A 17685-nucleotide genomic window follows, 5' to 3' on the forward strand; every position below is an offset into this window, starting at 1 on the left:
CTGTTGCTAGATTTACACGTTTGTGAATCCTCATAGTGAAGTGTGGAAAAACATATTTGAATCAACCTTTTGTGTGCGTCAAATAGTAGTGTAGTGTGAAAAGGCCTGTGTGTAGACGATGCTGTGATATAACCCCCCCCCACCCCCCTTCGCCCACCCACATCCAGTGGCTCTCTTGTCAGTAAATGTTACTGTGACTTCACTGGACAACCAGGTTTTCATGGACTTTATAGAGTCGTCAGTCATGGAGGAAGAGGGGGCGTGAGAGAGAAGAAGGCCCTCCTTGTTCTTGCTGCGATGGGGAGGGATAAGAGAGGGGACGGCTAGGTGGGTGCTGGACTGGTGGAGGGTGAGGGTGAGGGTGCTGGTGGTGGGAGGAAGGGGAGGGTGTATAGTTGCTGTCTTTCCCTCTCACATTCCAAAGTTGTAACCTCATTTCCTGGGTCGGCCCGTGTTCAGGGAGTCTCCGAGGTTACCGATGATGTCATGGTGGGAGAGAAAGGAGGACGTCTGAGATGAGACAATGCAGCACACTGGCAAAGGCAACCAGTGTGGGGATGGGAGGGTGGAGTACCAACACTCAGCCCATGCCCAATACTTAACATGTGTTCACTATAACATAAGACTGTTTTTTTTCTACACACTCTCCATATATTTTGCTCTGCTGTGTGATGTGCGCCATATATAAACATGCTTGATAACTCGTGACAGAAGAAAAATGAGGTCATCAGAATCAGGATGTCTTCACGTCAGTAACTGTGATTTTAAATGTCTGACGCGTGGAGAAGAAGCACCTGTGTCTTTCTCTTTGTGTCTGCACAAGGTAGGTGAGGTCAGTCGGAGAGAAACCACAGACACAATAATAACAAAAGCAACAACACCGCCACCTGTTGGCCGCACGGGAGACACTAACCCCAATGTCTAGTGTACAACGACAGTACGATGATGATTTACAATAAATCATTAGATGTGGGATTTGTATTACCTAAAGCGTTTATGCACTGCTACTATTAGTAAAATGCACAATTTTATATGATTCTGAGGAGTTGCATAGATCCCAAATTCATATTTATGACATTTGAAAGCAGCGTGTACAGAATATAGTTTTCTAAATCATCTAACAGTTTATACTGCAGTCACACTGTGCATGCTTTGTCAAATGATGTTTGTGTAAAAACAGTAAATGTAGCCACTGCTGCTGTATGCTGCTATATATTATCATATCTAAGAGTTTTTACTCGTTTACCACAACTTATAACCTTATATATATATATATATATATATATATGAGCAAGCACAACTAACAATAATAATGCATGCATTTATGAGAGTGGATTTATATGTGCACCTATATTGTTTTAATAATAGAGTCTACAGTGCCTCAAGTTCCTTTACACTGATTTTTTTTTTCATATAATACAATTAGTATACAATGTCAGTGTTTACATTTTTGATAGTTTGAATATTTGTTTTGTGAATGTTTTGCCACCATCTTCTTTTGTATTACAGAAACTTTTTGTGTTGTTGTTGTTGCTGTGCCAGTGGCCAAACCAATTTCAGTATGAAACATGAAAAGTCACTGCTCCGAATATGAAATAAAAGTACTTGAAATCTGTCGTCCATGTTTGTGTTGTGGTGCTTAGGTCAGACCGCTAACGCTCCCTTTACATGGAAAAAATAAGAGAGGAACAAAAGGAATGAGAGGCAGAACACCAGAAGCATTTGTATCAGTGACTAAACAATATTTATGTAGCACACAGAAGAAGAGACAGAGGCAAGGAATCGGTAGTAATAGAGTAGGCTTTCTGTCAGCATCATTGCCATACATACAGAAAATAACATTGAATAGATTAAGGATCATTTAGTGAGAGAACAACAGGCGGCAGCAACAACCAAATGCAAATGCATGTAAATGTATTTCACAGGATCGGACATGAAGTTGGGGCTCCTTGACATATTCAGATGTCTATGAGTTGTTTGTTCCACCAAAGAGAGATTTCCTCTCTAAACCTCACAGACGGTTTCGTTTAAAGTGAGTCTAACTGCCTCTATGGCCACAAGTGACAATTAAGGGATAATAGTAAATGCTAACACTTAGTGCAGCAGTAGCACAATTAGAGAGGAGTCATAAAGTCAGCACACTAACTCAGTAATGTCAGTTAAATAGCGATAACTGTCTCACGTTTGCTAACATCAGCAACAATAAGCTACCGGTCATACCAGACCAAATAAGGCCACAGCTGCAAAACCCCTTAGTGTATTAAGTTGAGACGGGGTGCGTTTTATTGCTCATAAACTACATCTTTTGTTTGTAAGCGAAAGCATCATCATTCTTATTTCTTTGTTTAAAAATGAGTCTCACCTTAAAGAACTGTTTGAGGCCCATCTCTCTCCCCCGTCAATCATAACAAAACCCCTCAGATTTATCTTGTGACCTTTGGAGGGACCTGACCCCTAGGTTGGGAACCACTGCATTGAATAAAACTGGCTCCACCTCAAGCAGCAACAACAGGGGACATTTTTCTGCAGAACTACTACTTTCACTTTTGATGTGTTACGTACATTTAGTTGATTTAGGTATACTTCAGTAGGATTTTGAATGCAGATTGTTGTATTGGTACTTTTACTGAAGTAAAGGATCTGAATACTTCTAACACTGTGTTCAACATGTTAAACCTGTACTGGCTCCATAGATGCTGATTTCTTTACATTCAGACATCTGGTGAAAGTTTACAATTGATGATGCTGCTGCACCTTGCTGATGACACATCATCTGCCACTAACACACACACTGAAACCAGTTGATCATGCCGATATCCTAAACTTCTCTGGAAAGTAATTAGTCAAAGGAAAAACAATTCGCTTAAGCAGGTGTGAGTGTTGATTGTAATATATCTTATGGAGTATCTTATGGTCACTTCCCATTCGTATCCAGCATCTAGTAGTATCTACCTTATGGGGTCAGAGGTCAATGAAATCCAGAAAAAAATTCCCTTTAACACTTTGTTGTCTGATCAGGGAAATTTGGTTTGCAGACAGCATCATCAAGGACCAGACAAACATAAACAGTATAAAGCAACCACATCCAACTTAAGCAAGTTGATTTTGTTAATGGTGTTAAATGGTCAAAGACTGCCATGCTGCTCCTAAATGACTGCTACTGTCCACATTTGGCTTCCTTTTTCTTTCTTTTTTTTTTGCAGTCTACCCACTTCAATTCATTTAATGAAGACATGAGAGTGAGCGAGTTAGTAAGTGTGCATATGTCTCGGGGCGTGTCATTCCTTTTGGTCTGTGAGAGAATTCAGTGATACAGTGGTCATATTGTTGCTGCTGCAGCCGCCTTATGCGCGGCAAATTCCTCTTGTGGCAATAAGGCCGTCATTCATCCATCTCCTGTAGTAGTGTGCAGTGCCGGCTGGTTGGCTTTCCTTCTCTGTGCTGATGTGCTGACAGCAGATGAGCAACAACTGATGCTGCAGAAGAGAAGAAACGTGAGAGTTTGATACATAAATGTTGTGACAGCAGGGGGTGAGGCGACAAACCCTTTAGTAAATAGGAAGTGTTCGCCCTGCTGAAGTGCTCTTGAACACCTCACATTATGAAAACTTACAGGGGGGCCCACAGCTCCTTTCAGCACAGGGGCTGCCAAGTGGGTTAATCTGGCCATGCTCTGTAATAAAAAAAAAAAAAAACAACCTCCTAAACATACATGAATAAGCTGCACAGTGCAGTATTTGCCTCCATGCAAACTGTGAGTACTTTAATTGGCCCTGCTTCATGTCCAGATGAGATCAACAGGTCTCAGGTTGAAGCAGGAGGGCGCTCGGCTGCCGCAGAGATCTGCGCCCATTCACAGCTGCGCCAAGCTGGACACAGAAAGCCCCAACTGCAGCACAGGAAGAAACATGTTGGTTTCAAAATAAAGAATAGGCTTTAAGGTTGAGTTCACTTGATTTATTAGCTGTAACTATGGAATTAACTTTATGTAAAGCAATGTTGTGTATGTAATGTATCGCATTGCTTTTCCCCACTGGTCTGTTGTGTGTAACTTGAGCGCCCTCGAGCGGCCGGGGCCCCTGCAGAGATGAGTGGTGCGCCCCAAACTGTCACCAGAGTAACCGAAGTTATCCTGTAGGTATGTTATCTTTGTCAAAAACTGGAATGCGGTTGTTTTTGTTGGTAAAAAGGGATTTTATACATGTTGTACGTCAAAGAGGACTTCCAATTACCACAGGAAATGCGTCTGTGACCGTGTTGGCTGTGAGTAATTTGTTTGTTTGAGCACGGTATTGGTGACTTTGCTAGCTTGACTGTTTTCGTGAGTCAAGTTGCCTATGTTAAGTTACGCTAGCTTTCGTGTAGCTGATGTGTTTTTTTGTATTCTATCATAGTTGTAAAACGTGCATTGACATACAATGCTAGTTTTATTTTGAAGGGTGTAACCGGAAGTGACTTTTTAAAAAAATTCTTCCTAAACTAACTTAACATTTGTTCCCTCCTCCCCAGCATCACTCACCGGCTCTCAGCTTTCCGCAGAGCCGAGCAGGAGTGCACCGCCGCGGGGGAAGATGGCCTCAGTTTGCTCTAATGAGCAGAGCAGAGTACGGCGGTGATGCTGGCGGGTTTCGGGTTTCCCCTCGGTGTTTTCCTCCCTGAGGATGAGTAGACAGCCTGCAGCAGCAGTCTCTCTCAGACTACTACAGGACAGACTGCACTGCGTGATGCAGACCAGAGTCCAAGAGTTGACATCCTGCTGCCAGGAGGTGATGGTCTCCTCTCTCCGCTGCTCCTGTGTCGTCCCTCCAAACGCCACGATGTTAACATTTTATTCATTTGCTTTTCCTGCAACTCGGTACATCAAACTGCGCCTTCACCGGGACTAGTGATTGTTTTTTTTGTTTTTATATTACAGGACATCCAAAGCTGGACTGTTTGTATTTGACCACTGGAGGACTTCAGCTGCGATTTCTACAATGATCTGACGGCTGTAAAGTGAGACAAACACTAATAGAAGTCACCTGGCGTCGCCGTCTAATCAGCTGTCCGCCCGCACATGATGGCCAATAACAACGAGCTACAAGTGAGTTTCCCAACTTTGCTTTTTCATTACTGTGTTAACGTGCATTATTCGAGCTCAAAGCCCCATAAAGTTGTGCGTGTAAAGGTCAGGTGTGGGGAAACATCTGGAGATGTTTTTTTGATAGACTCTTGTCTGTACTGATGGGAGGTCTGTGAAAGAAATACTCATTCAGACTATTGTTGTTCGGACGTCTGATGAGCGGTAGTGTTCTCTGAAAGACTAATCAAGCCATTCAGCATTGCACTTAAATTGGGGCACTTGCAAAAGACAGATTTAGATTTAGTCAAAATTGAAGCTGCAGAGGTCAAGATATGACCTGAGGTTTAGTCCCTAGAATTGGTTCCAAAGTTGCTACATCCTACAGTTCCCTTGATGCAACTTGATAGTGTCTTTCAGACTCTCCATGCCTGGTAAATGCCAACCTTATTCAAAGTCCACACACCAAATATGTAACACAGATCCCTTAAAAATGGAACCAGTGTCAATTGTAAAGTATAAAGCAGAATAATATTGCAGTAAAATAGAAGGAGTGCTGATGCCCTTCTAAATGTCTGAGCCCCTGCTGTGACCCCCCAGCCAGTGATCAACATATACAAACAGTGATATTTTCAAAAAGACTGTACTCACATTACTAGTGTGACCTTTATAACCTTTTTATTTCACACGCAAAAGTGGGTAAACACAATTTCCACCACGGCCTTGATATAGATTAGATTTCCCAAGTTAAACGCAATGATTTCCCATTTGTGACACAGTAGTTGCCCTCAGGGGGAGTCAGAGGTGAGTCATGGAGGGTGTTGTGGTGTCAGAGCCTCAGGTCTAATTTAGAGGGGTTGGGTTACAGTTACCCTGGTGTCAGCCCAGTCCAGGACGCAGGGAAACGTTAAAAATTAAAGGCTGAATGCCGGTTCAGCTCGGCTCATGCCAGGAGCCAGCACATCAGTCTTTGGTCAGAATGTTAAACTGCTGCAGAGACCACAGTGGACATTTCAGTTTATTTAGTCAATGTTAAATACTTTGACTTGGTACAGGTCTACACAGCTCAAATAAATATTTGATACTTGTAATCACAACCACAGACCACTCATATATTTCCTGCATCTACCTACACATGTTAACCTGTGTGGGTTTGGTGTCACACAAGTCATTCCCGCAGCTCGCAATCAACAAGTGTGAAGAAGTAAAAAAAAAAATATTTCCTAAATTTCCTATTTCGTCAGAAATCAGATTACTCACTCCATTGTTACACAATCTGTGTGACACTCTGACTCTGCTGAATCATTTGTTGTGAGTAGAAACTGGGTTCTTCCTTGACATTTAGTCAAGTGTTTCTTGGAAAGCTGCACTGCCTATGTGGGCATGGGGATCATCAGTAACAGCTATGATGGGCCATAGAGCACCACTGTGGCCACTTTTGACATTGTTTCCACAGCAGACGGATCCTTGAAAAGCTTCCTGTAAATAAGGGGCAGCACATTTAAAGCGGCACGCCAGTAATAATAGCAGCATAGAGGAAGTTATCCCGATTTTGAATCTATGGTCAAGATCCAAAACCGCTGGATACTGCATTTCCCATAATGCAACTCAGTAGCATCTTTTGTTAGACTTTCCCTGCCTAGTAAATGCCCATGTCTTTCAAAAACCTCTCCAAACCCTGACCCAAGATGGCATCATCAGGGTTATTTTTCTAACCCCTAACCCTTCACCTTAAGTAAACTGAACTGCATGTGTTAAATTGGTGGTGTACACATGTAATTCCTAGTTATTGCACAATATCTGTAAGCTTACCATTGTATTGTCCCTACTAATACATTGAACTACAGTAGATCATGACTGATATACAGCACAATGACCTGTAGACTTCTCCTGCCCTGCTGTGTTGATGACACATTTAAATGTGTTTATGGCCACAGGACTGAATCTAAAACACCTCTGTGATTGCCTGAGCGGCAATTATGCAGTTTCTGCCCCATCTGATGAATTCGGCCTCGTTCTGTGACAATGACAGGGGTTCAGTCGTCATTGCTGCGGGCTGGTAGACGGGCAGCGAGCTACGGCTGATTGAGATCAAGGGGCCACGCTGGTAATGATGATGGGCTGAACCTGTCAGAGTGGACAGGGGCACGGCGGCGTGGTGATTGAGCTCGCCTGATCGCCCTCTTCTCTTTTATTTTTCCTGAATGCCTCATCAAGGCTGTACTGTAGCCGACACCCGTCCTATTGGAGATCACAGCTCCTGGGCTTAGCAAAATGACCCCCTCTTCGCTCTCCCCCTCCCCACTGTTGAAAACACGTTATCCATATATGCACAAAAGGAGGCCATCAATGTAAAGTGTAGCTTAACTATTAGTGCTTTTCTGCCCTCTGTATCTGGTTTGCCACTCCTGCGCTAATGTTGGCCCGCCTCCTCCTTCAGATGCCTTTAAGGAATGTGAATCAAGTCTCCTGCTGAGGACATGAGCTGTGCACTGAGCCAATAACATAACATACACTGCGAGGCAGCTATACAGTCTCATGAATTCTTTATTTCTGTTGGTTTCCTGTGGTTATTATCTGTAAGTCAGAGGAGCTGCTGCTTCTCCGCTCAGTGGTGAGGAGCAAAGGCAACCAAATTACTTTTTTATTGATCATCCGAGAGAGTGGCGGCAACTTGTTCCATTTCTGTAATAGCATCTGAAGACTTATGAGCACACTCGCGTATAGAAGCGCTGCCAGCTCAGGTCTGTTGATGCTCTCACATGTGTTATAATACACAGTGATGTCTTGCATCACACTCACCGTAATGTGTCTCCAGCTGCCACTGCTATGGATAATAGGATTAGGGGACTGTGGACTTCACTGTGTCTCTGACCTCCTAGGAGGGTAGCATTAGTGCCCTCAGTCACCCACACAGACTCAAACACACATATGTATCACCCCCCCCCCCCCCAAACATTCAGACCCTTCTGCCTGAATCCAGGATTACACTGTGTCTGCAGAAATCTGTCTCTCTCCCAGACACACCAGTAGACAAGCTTATAACTGCTGCAGTACAGCTTTGATGCATTGATGGGATGTCTTAATGGCCTTCATCAATAAACCCGATGGGTGCGTCTAGCCTTAAGATCGCTCATTAGGGTGCAGTCAAGCAGTCCCAATTATTACCGGGGAGGAATGCTGATATCTTAAATGCCAGTGTAAAAAAAAAAAGAAATCAAAGTATCCCTTCAAGCGAGCATCCATGTCTCCCTGTGTTTCCATGCCAGTCTAATAGCTACTCCTACTGACCCTACACCAGCCCCATTACCATTCAGCTGACCAGTCTGAACACCAGCTGTTGTTGTTGCTATATGCCAGCCTTCCACCAGGCTTTCAGAGGATTAGTTATCATTGATACCAAGCCAAGAGGAGGAAGAAAATAAAAAAAGAAATGCAACAGGGAAACTGGTTATGGATAGACTAACTAGTTATACTGGTTACTTGTGTTCAGCTACATTTTGTCTTTTTCTAAGCTGGTTGTGCGAGTGTTGTAGGGCTTTAAGGGATTGTGGTATTACAGGACTGAAGAATGTGTTGCTAAGAAGGACAAGTTGGAGAAATGGCGCTACATTGTGGGAGCAACATATCTGGAAATTATATTTCTGTCAGTATGATCCTATCTGGGATAGGAGGGTCACAAAGGCTGGGAGCCATTTTGGAGCCATGTGCTCGCCTGAGAATCAAGCATTGATTTGTTGCTAAAGTAGTTTGGTAATGCCAGTTGGCAGTGAGGCTCAGGGCTGCTTGTGGTGTTTGGCCTGACTTTGTCACTGAACGAACACTGAGGTAAAAAGAACAAACAAGAATAGGTTGTATATTGAATGAACAGAATAGAATAAAAGCAGAGATGACGAAATCAGGTCCCTTTTTAAACTGAAGATTTGATGATATTTTGTTTTTTTTATATCACATGATCTTCATCAGCAGATTGAGTGTGCCAAATTGACAGTGTTTCCTTGAACCTCAGATATTAAAAAGTAGTAGTAGCTGGCAGCATTCAGCAAATCAATTTCACTCAGCTGGAACAGCCAAATAAGCAAAATATGGAAGTTTTATCAATTTATTGTACTGCTGCCCTTTTTATACCGGGTTGCACAGTGCTCCACTATTTATTAGAAATGAAAGAATCTAAATCAAAATGGAAATGACGACATTACATTTGAATAAATGAATCAATCAATAAATGAATGGAGACAAGAAATAAAAAACCCATATACAATATACTGTGTTTTTACAATATATATATATTATTTAGAGGTATGTTGCATCAACGGGAGTATTTGATCTTAAAAGGCCTGATCACAACAAAGCAAAGCAAAATCAATTTATTCCAATAGAATTAAATCTGCAAGTTGAACTATTTGACATTCAACTTTGGAGGGCTGACCAATAGCAAGCCATATTGACAGTGCTGACCTTAGGGGGAACGGAGAGCTGGAGAGTTGGAAGTGGAGGAGACTATCATAGGCTGTTAGCAGTGTGTTACCATCCAGTTTTATTTCACCTCCTCAGTCAGAGTATAAACCGCTCCAGAAAAAACCAATGTTTCGCAGACCCCTGTGAGACAGGAGTCAATGGCACAGAAACATCTCTTGAGTAAACCGTGAGAACTTATTGTACTGTAACTGAACGGGCTTGTTAACTGACAGTTAGCAAGCGGTTAGCAAGCTGGTTAGCTCTAAGAGCTTTTCTCCCTCTTCAATAAAACTCCTCATTGAAAACGATGATGTACACCCACAACAAAATGCCAGACTGGAGTAATCGGCACAGTTCAGAGAAAATTGAAATAAACTAGGGGAGCTGTTGTGACTGACTTGCACTAGCATTCTCCTGGCCGGCTAGCGTGTTAGCGGTTAGCTCACCAGCTGCAGTAGTTCAGCACCTTTCCCTGTGAGTAGTCGCTACTTCTCCAATCCTCCAAGACGCACAGATTAATTAGATGTAAGCTGATGTAGCAAAATGATGCACAAAGTAAAAATGATGAAGTTGACGCATGCTGTTTGAGTAGAAGCTAAAGTAGAGAGGAACCTGGGCTGTGTGACCTGATTGTGGTTACACCTGAGGCACATATGAGATGAGTTATCCCGCCACCGTGCTGGGGTCATGTGATAGCCTGTGTGTTGTGCTGCAGGAGTGGTGTTGGGTTTAAGGGGAGCACAGACTTGAGGCTTCGTGGGAGCAGCGGTGCGCTCGGCCCTGGTACTGCCCTCAACAGTGGACTGTCTGTTCTGTCAGCCCAGAGGCCGTAAAAGTGAAGAACAGACAAGGAAGAAAACCAGGTGTTATTACCTGCTTGAGAGAGAGAGAGAGAGAGAGAGAGAGAGAGAGAGAGAGAGAGAGAGAGAGAGAGAGAGAGAGAGAGAGAGAGAGAGAGAGAGAGAGAGAGAGAGAGAGAGAGAGAGAGAGAGAGAGAGAGAGAGAGAGAGAGAGAGAGAGAGAGAGAGAGAGAGAGAGAGAGAGAGAGAGAGAGAGAGAGAGAGAGAGAGAGAGACACAAGAGAGACACAAGAGAGACACAAGTAGCCCAACAACAAGCCTACCCTCCAAAATGTAACCCAAACTGGAGCCATTGTTGTTATTAAAGTCTTTGGGGCCGAATTGCTGGAACAGTGAGATACTGAGGCGCAAATAGCAGCCAGATGCCATTGTGTGTTTGGCTTTTTTTTTCACCCACCGTCAACAATGCGTGGGAGATTATGAGAGTTGTAACTGGAGACGTATAAATTGTCTTTAATGAATAGGATGCAGCGTCTACAGGGGAAAGTCCAGGGAAGAGACAGAAAAGAGGACTGACTGCATAATGTGTCATCTTTGCAGCTGCTGCCACATGATTTGTCATGGGCAGTTTTATGGACTCTGTCTTGATCCTCTCCTTTCACATGACTCTGATTTTGGGCCCATTACAAAATTGCATTTGCTTCCTAAATGTTCAACTCCTCTCTCATTATTGGATAAGGCTTCTGTATTATTCTTAATGACATGTACTGTCTGTGTAGCCAAAGCCTGATGTGTTTTATTTGTCTGTGTCGTAGACCTCCACTGTTGACCAACAGGTCTAAGTCTACAGCCATGTGAGAGGCTCCGTGAGGCTGTACTTAGCAACAGCACTAAATGCTAATATCATGCATCCTAACATGCTCACAATGACAATGCTGTTTAGCTGTCATAATATTTACCATGTGCACCATCTTAGTCTAGCTAACATTTGCTAATAAGCACTAAACACTAAGTACAACTGGGATTGATGGAAATGTCATTAGTTTTTTATTACAATTTATCCTTAAGGGGACAGTGGGGGGATGTGGTTATGGCCCAAATTTCATGGCAGTCCATCCAATAGTTGTTCAAAATAAAACCTTTAAAATCAAACTATATATTTCGGACCTGTTTTAAAGATTTCCATCTTCAGCAGGAGCATAAGGACCCACAGACAGGACAGGAAAGTGACACCTAATGGCCTAATGCATTGTCGGTTTTTACTGGATTTGTTGACAATTAGAATGTAGAATAATTCCAGCCTCATCCTCTAAACAATGCAATGTAATGTAGTACAGTCACACAAACCTAAATGAGAACAAACCAAAAACCTAAAAACTGCTAGGTATGTGCAGATGAGCCCCCACTGTCAGTGACCTTAAAGCACATTGCCTTTACTAATGGGGTCTTGTTTTCATCAGCCATTATACTTTAATTAATATAACACAGATCTGTAAACATTCGTGCTGCTTGTGTGTTTCTCCTGTTTTTGCCCTGTGTTTATGAGTGCCATGCTATCGTAATCAACAGCATCAGTAAAGAGGGATAATCATCTGCATTATAGAATGGACCTCTTATCCCCCTCAGCCCTTCTGCCATAATCATTTTTAATCTGCTTTCCATGTCCATTACCATCATGCCTGCTCAACCATTCCATTACATAGCGGGACTCTTTCCGCTCCCTGTGCCCCCCCCCCCCCCCCCCCCCTCCCGACCAGTGTAGGTGACTTGGGAGCATATTGCATGTAGAATAAAGCATCTGCCATAAAGCATGTCAGCTGACCTGTTATGTGCCAGATTCAGGAGTAAGAGGCAGACAGGCCCAGTTGGAGGAAATCTTAATAACCACAGATTTAAACACATGTGTCTGACTTTCTGGTAAAATCTCCTGTGGACATCCGTGCATGATTGACGCGACATCTGAGTTTGGATCTGTCCCAGGGAGTGGGGGATATGCTTATGGATCAAATCCGGTAGCAGTTGTATCGCATTCATGTTTTGGGCTGTCTGATTCCTGTGAGATTTCAGGGCTGTAAGATGCTGAATTATGGAACATCCATGATTGAACACAACACTGGAAAATGCTTAGTGCAGGGGGGTGTTGCTCCTTTTGTCTTTCTTCTAACCAATCTGCTGGAAAATGACTTCCCCATACCTTATCCTAGCACCATGTGCATGTTTATGTGTGTTGTGTGTGTGAGTAAAAAAGTAAGAAAGCCAGGCAGCAACATGGCACTCAGCCAGGCCCTGTCTCTAACCTTCACTCTATCCCTGTGGGCTCATGTCAGAAGGAGGAAGTGGAAGGATATTCTATTCATATTAACTGAGATGTCTGGACGGCTGCAGAAAATCCCCACATCAGACATCATGGCCCCGTCACACAGCACTGTGCAAGCCTCACGCTTAAGCTGGTAGCAACCAAATATGAAAACACTCTGCATCAAACATTTAACAACTTTTTTACCAGATTACCATCCTTTCTGCAGCTCAGACGAGGAGGGTTGCATTGCGTGTGCCTTTTATCCATTGTGACCTTCCCTACTTTCATGGTTCACGTTTTATCTTATACTTTAATTTACTCTTTACTGTATGGTCCCTGCTCTACCACATACGTATTTTCTCTGTTTTTGCATGTATCTTTTTTTTGTCCCCTTCCAACACCCACCTCCCCAATCTGGAGGGATAACATCCAGAGCATGACAGTGGTTAAAGTAGCTGTGACTGTAAAGCCATGAAGTGCCTCATTAGTTCTCCTCTGAGTAACACCCTTATCCAGGTTGACTGTTGTAGGTCAACAACTTTGCTGCCTTTTTTATATGCAGGTGGTGCTCACTGGAGCATTCAGAGAAAAGTGGGCTATGTCTGTTGGATTCAAGTCCAAGGACCTTTTTACCTCTGAGCTGGGCAGTGCCTGCTCTTGACTGCTCTTTCTGTTTTTGTAAGACACATTTGAGCCTGAGTGTACCTGCTTCATCGCTTGCTGGAGAAGATAACCACTCAGAAAGGTTTTTGTTTTCGCTCAGTCTGCAAAATAGTATCTTTGAATAGTTTCAGTGTCCCTCACCTGTCTCGCTTTTCTCAAGCTGCTGTTACACGCATGACAGAAGCAGATTAAGTATGTGGACTATAGAGCTTTTCTCATTTGGGGTTTATGCTGCCTTATTCCTCAGGAGCCTGAACAGAGCAACTGTTTGTTGCCGCAGAGTTCACAATGGACAAAGCCGGGAACACAAACACGTAAGCGTTTACTGAAGTCTCTTGAGAAGATCGACCCTTTCACAAAGATGCCATTCATGCTGATCTGCTCCTCCCCAGCTGTGGAGCGGACGCTGCTACAGCACACACACAGGCACACAGACAGATGTGCACTGAAACACAGACAAGACACACTCTCTCACCTAACCTTCAGCACAGTCTTTCTCCTGTTTACCCAGACTGGGAGAGTCCTCTCCCCTCATGCATGTGTTGCTCTGGTCAGGCAGAGGTCGAGCCCTGGTAGTGCAGCAGATATACATACAGTCATGTTGCGCTGTAAAACGGCAAAAGGAGATTTGGCAATTTCTCCTGGAATATGAGGGATTTTGGGGATTAACATGCAACACACACTCAGTCCAAGGTACATTCTGTAAGCTGTTAACTCATTCATAGAGGGCCAGAGTTGAAATCATAATATGAGACTGGATGTCAGCCAGGAATTTGGCTATGGTAATTTTGTGATTTTTTTTGTTTAAGGTTAAAGGATTATTCCGGTATTTTTAAACCTGGGCCCTATTTTTACATATTCTGGGGCCTAAATGACTAATAGATACAGAAAGCTTTTCATTCAGATTAAACAAAATAAATATATGTTTAATTAGTGAGCTTTAGAGGTGCTGGTAGGTGGGTTTTCTTGCCTTCGGACAGGGCAAGGCTTGCCGTTTCCCCCAGTTTCCAGTCTTTATGCTAAGCTAACCGGCTGCTGGCTGCAGCTTCAAATTTACTGTATAGACATGAAGGTGGTATCAATCTTCTCATCTAACGCTGGGCAAGAAAGTGAATAGGAGTATTTTCCAGAATCATGAACCTCATTTAAATACAGCGTTAAATTCAAATCAAATATTTGACTTACCAATACAAACCAACCAAAATGCACCAAATTGTTGTTGCTGAGCAGTGTTGCGACCAACATCACACTTGACTCTGCTGATCTACAGTCAAATTGCCCCACTTACCCACATAAGAGTCAGCTTGGTCTGCTCACTGAGTGTAACAGTGTCCTGAAGCTAACTCTGTCGTACGCAGACTTCCCTCTGATCTGCTGTGTTGGCATAACGAGGAGCAACATTTCCTCCTGTTAGTACTCTCATCATCCAGCTGACGTTGCCTTACTGTGCTGTTTTATTCATTACCGACCAGTTACAATACATTAGTCGCGTGTGTGTGTGTGTGTGTGTGTATAGAATGAGTGTTAATGTGTCTTCTTGCTCAAGCTTTCCTTCCATCAGAGTCTATTATTTGTTATTCATTTGATATCCATTGCTTTGTTTTTTCTGCTATGCGAAGAGTGTGTGTGTGTGTGTCTCTTCTAGAGAGATGAATTGGAATTCACTATTCACCCCTGCTCCAAACAACCCCCCCAGCCATCCCCTCTTAACCCAAATCCCATCCACTGCCTGCTGAATGAGGCTGCGTGCAGACATCAGGATGTGAGGAGAATTTAAAGTTGTGTTTCTCCTGTATTCTGTCTGTCTCACTCTCTCGTTCACATGCAGTGTTTCAGTGTACAACTTACCACGCACGCACGCACACGCACACACACATACACACACACACACACAGACACAGACACACACACACACACACAAAGTGATGAATGGCACTATTAAGAGACATCTGAACTCTTAACTATACGCTTTTTCTTTGCCCATCATCAAGCATTCAGTTTGGACCACAGAAGTCATGTTTTCCTTTCCTCTGCTTTTGTTTGTCCCTGCAACTTCCGACAGCATCGGACACTTGAAGCATCGTCAGGGCCACACATTGCAAAAAAGTCCCTCATCTACACACACTAAAGCACATGTCATGACCTTGTGTTACCCTTTTTAATCCACATCTTCCTAATAATCAACACATTTTCATCGCCGGTAACTTCCTGGAAATCCCAATCCCCGCTTTCCCCTGCAAAAACATCTCTCCATGCAATCTCTGGCTTAGGGTACATTTATTAAATGATTATTATTTTTGGCAACACCACACTATAGCAATTAGGTTGAAAATCCGCTCCCAAACCCCATCGTTGTTATTGTTGCGTGTGAATTGCAGGTGTTGTTGAGTAAGTGACTGAATGAGTAAAGGCTGGCAACTGGAGAATCCCCCCACTGCCTCTGCCCCAACAAAATGGACTTAGTCTCTATTTATAGACACAGATGAGCCAAGATGAGCTGACGGGTCATTAAAACTTAATCAAAGGGATGGCTTTCTGTCACCCACTGGCAGCACCGGGCAGAAGTTTGCAACCTAAATGTGTGACAGAGGATAATGCATGATGGATTGGCAATAAGATGGAGAAAAATAGGGAAGAGGGAGCAACATTTTTAGCATGGCTGAATGTCCCGTTAACTGTAGGCCAATAATACAGATCGCTCATGTACTTTGTAATCACTTTAGCTGCAACTAACCATTATTTTCATTATCGATTTAGTCTGCCAATTATTGTCTTGATTAATTGATTCATAGTTTGCTTTATAAAAAGAAAGCAGTGAAAAGTGCCTGTAAATGTCCTAACCAGGTGAACAGGGTGAGACTGCAACTTTAAGAGATGAATGTATAAACTGATGTGATCTCAGTTCCTGATACTGTGGTCAGCACAGTTTTACTAACTGCATCTATTACACAGACACAATGAGCGAGACAGTTTGGCACCACAGGCATCACAGCAGCTCGTGTTAAGGTTTGTTAAGTTTTACGTTTTCAGGTTCGTCACGGTGGAGTTAATAATGACCGGCCAGACATATTTGTAAAGGTGAGAGACAGTATGGATGGATGGGGGCTGCTATCTCCGCAGCCACCGGTCCATATCACAGAGGAAGCACCGAGAGTCACAGATGCTTGGTAAGGGAATATTTATAGATGTAGATATGGGACACAGAGCAATTGTGTCTTTTATTAAAATGATGCTAAACAAGAGCATCTGCCTGTGTTTTCCTTATATTGGCTTAACTTCATGTTATTTCACTTCCTATTCCCCTATTGCAGTGTGGGAGGACAAGAAGAACTAGACGTGGCTTAGTGCCTCTTTGAATGCCACTCTTTGTGTTTGTCCCTCACTCTCTTTGTCTATGTGCGTGTACCCTTTTGTGTAAGCGTGTCGTACGACAGATAGAGATATGGAGCCAGAGAGGGCCATCTGCCACGCAGTGAGAGCTCGGAGGGTCAGTGACCCCGCACCGCTGAGTGTCTGAGTCAGATAAACCCATGACCCCATGTGTCTCTTGCTGACAGGATGAGGACAGAAGTCACAGGACACAGGACAGCGATGGGGCCGCCTGTAGCCATCAGAAAACGGGCCGGGGGTCTGTGATCGGTCAGTCAGTGCTGCCAGTGTGTAATCTCTGCTTGTTCGTGTCTCGGAGGTGACGACTCAGCTGGTTGTCCCACTTTTCCTGCGAATTTAGATTTTGTGCGAGCTTCCAAAAAGCTGGTTGAGCTTCCCGTCGACTTGCACACAGCAGGCGAATGTCCGTCTCTTCCTATGTGTGTGTGTGCAGTTTGTCTCCATATGGCGTGGTGTTATATCAAGAGGACATAACAGAACCCAATGCACGCATGCTTCTTGTTTTGCATTTTATATTGAAAAGCAGAGAATCCCTTCGTCATTTTTGTTGTTCGTGACTTCGGCTCAAGTTTGGCTGGATCATAACACAACTTGTTATGAAGCGCTGTCCTTTTTACAGCTCATTTAGATGTCAAGTTCCTTTTTAGAAAGTCTTTGTAGTGCTTCATTGTGAGAATGTTTTGTTCTTTGACCCCTTCTCCCAGTGTGGTATATTTTCTTAATTCACCCGCGTGTAAATAATAGAAATAGTGCTGCACATGTATGTAGACGTTGACTGTATTGTCCTTCTACACAAAGATATACATGGTCTGATTTAACATGACCACAATCTATCACAACAGCCTGCCTCTCCGCTTTGGCGACCCAGTAGCAGGAAGCAAAGTGGCTGTGAGCTCTCTCACTTACAAAACCACCCCAATGTGTGTGTGTGTGTGTGTCTGTACAAAGTGCATGACGCCTCGGTCTCTATCTGGCAAAGAGCAGAACAGGAAGCAGTGAGGTGGGGCTCGGTCTGT

This window comes from Enoplosus armatus, chromosome 17, assembly GCF_043641665.1.
Source record: "Enoplosus armatus isolate fEnoArm2 chromosome 17, fEnoArm2.hap1, whole genome shotgun sequence".
NCBI classification, from domain to species: domain Eukaryota; kingdom Metazoa; phylum Chordata; class Actinopteri; order Centrarchiformes; family Enoplosidae; genus Enoplosus; species Enoplosus armatus.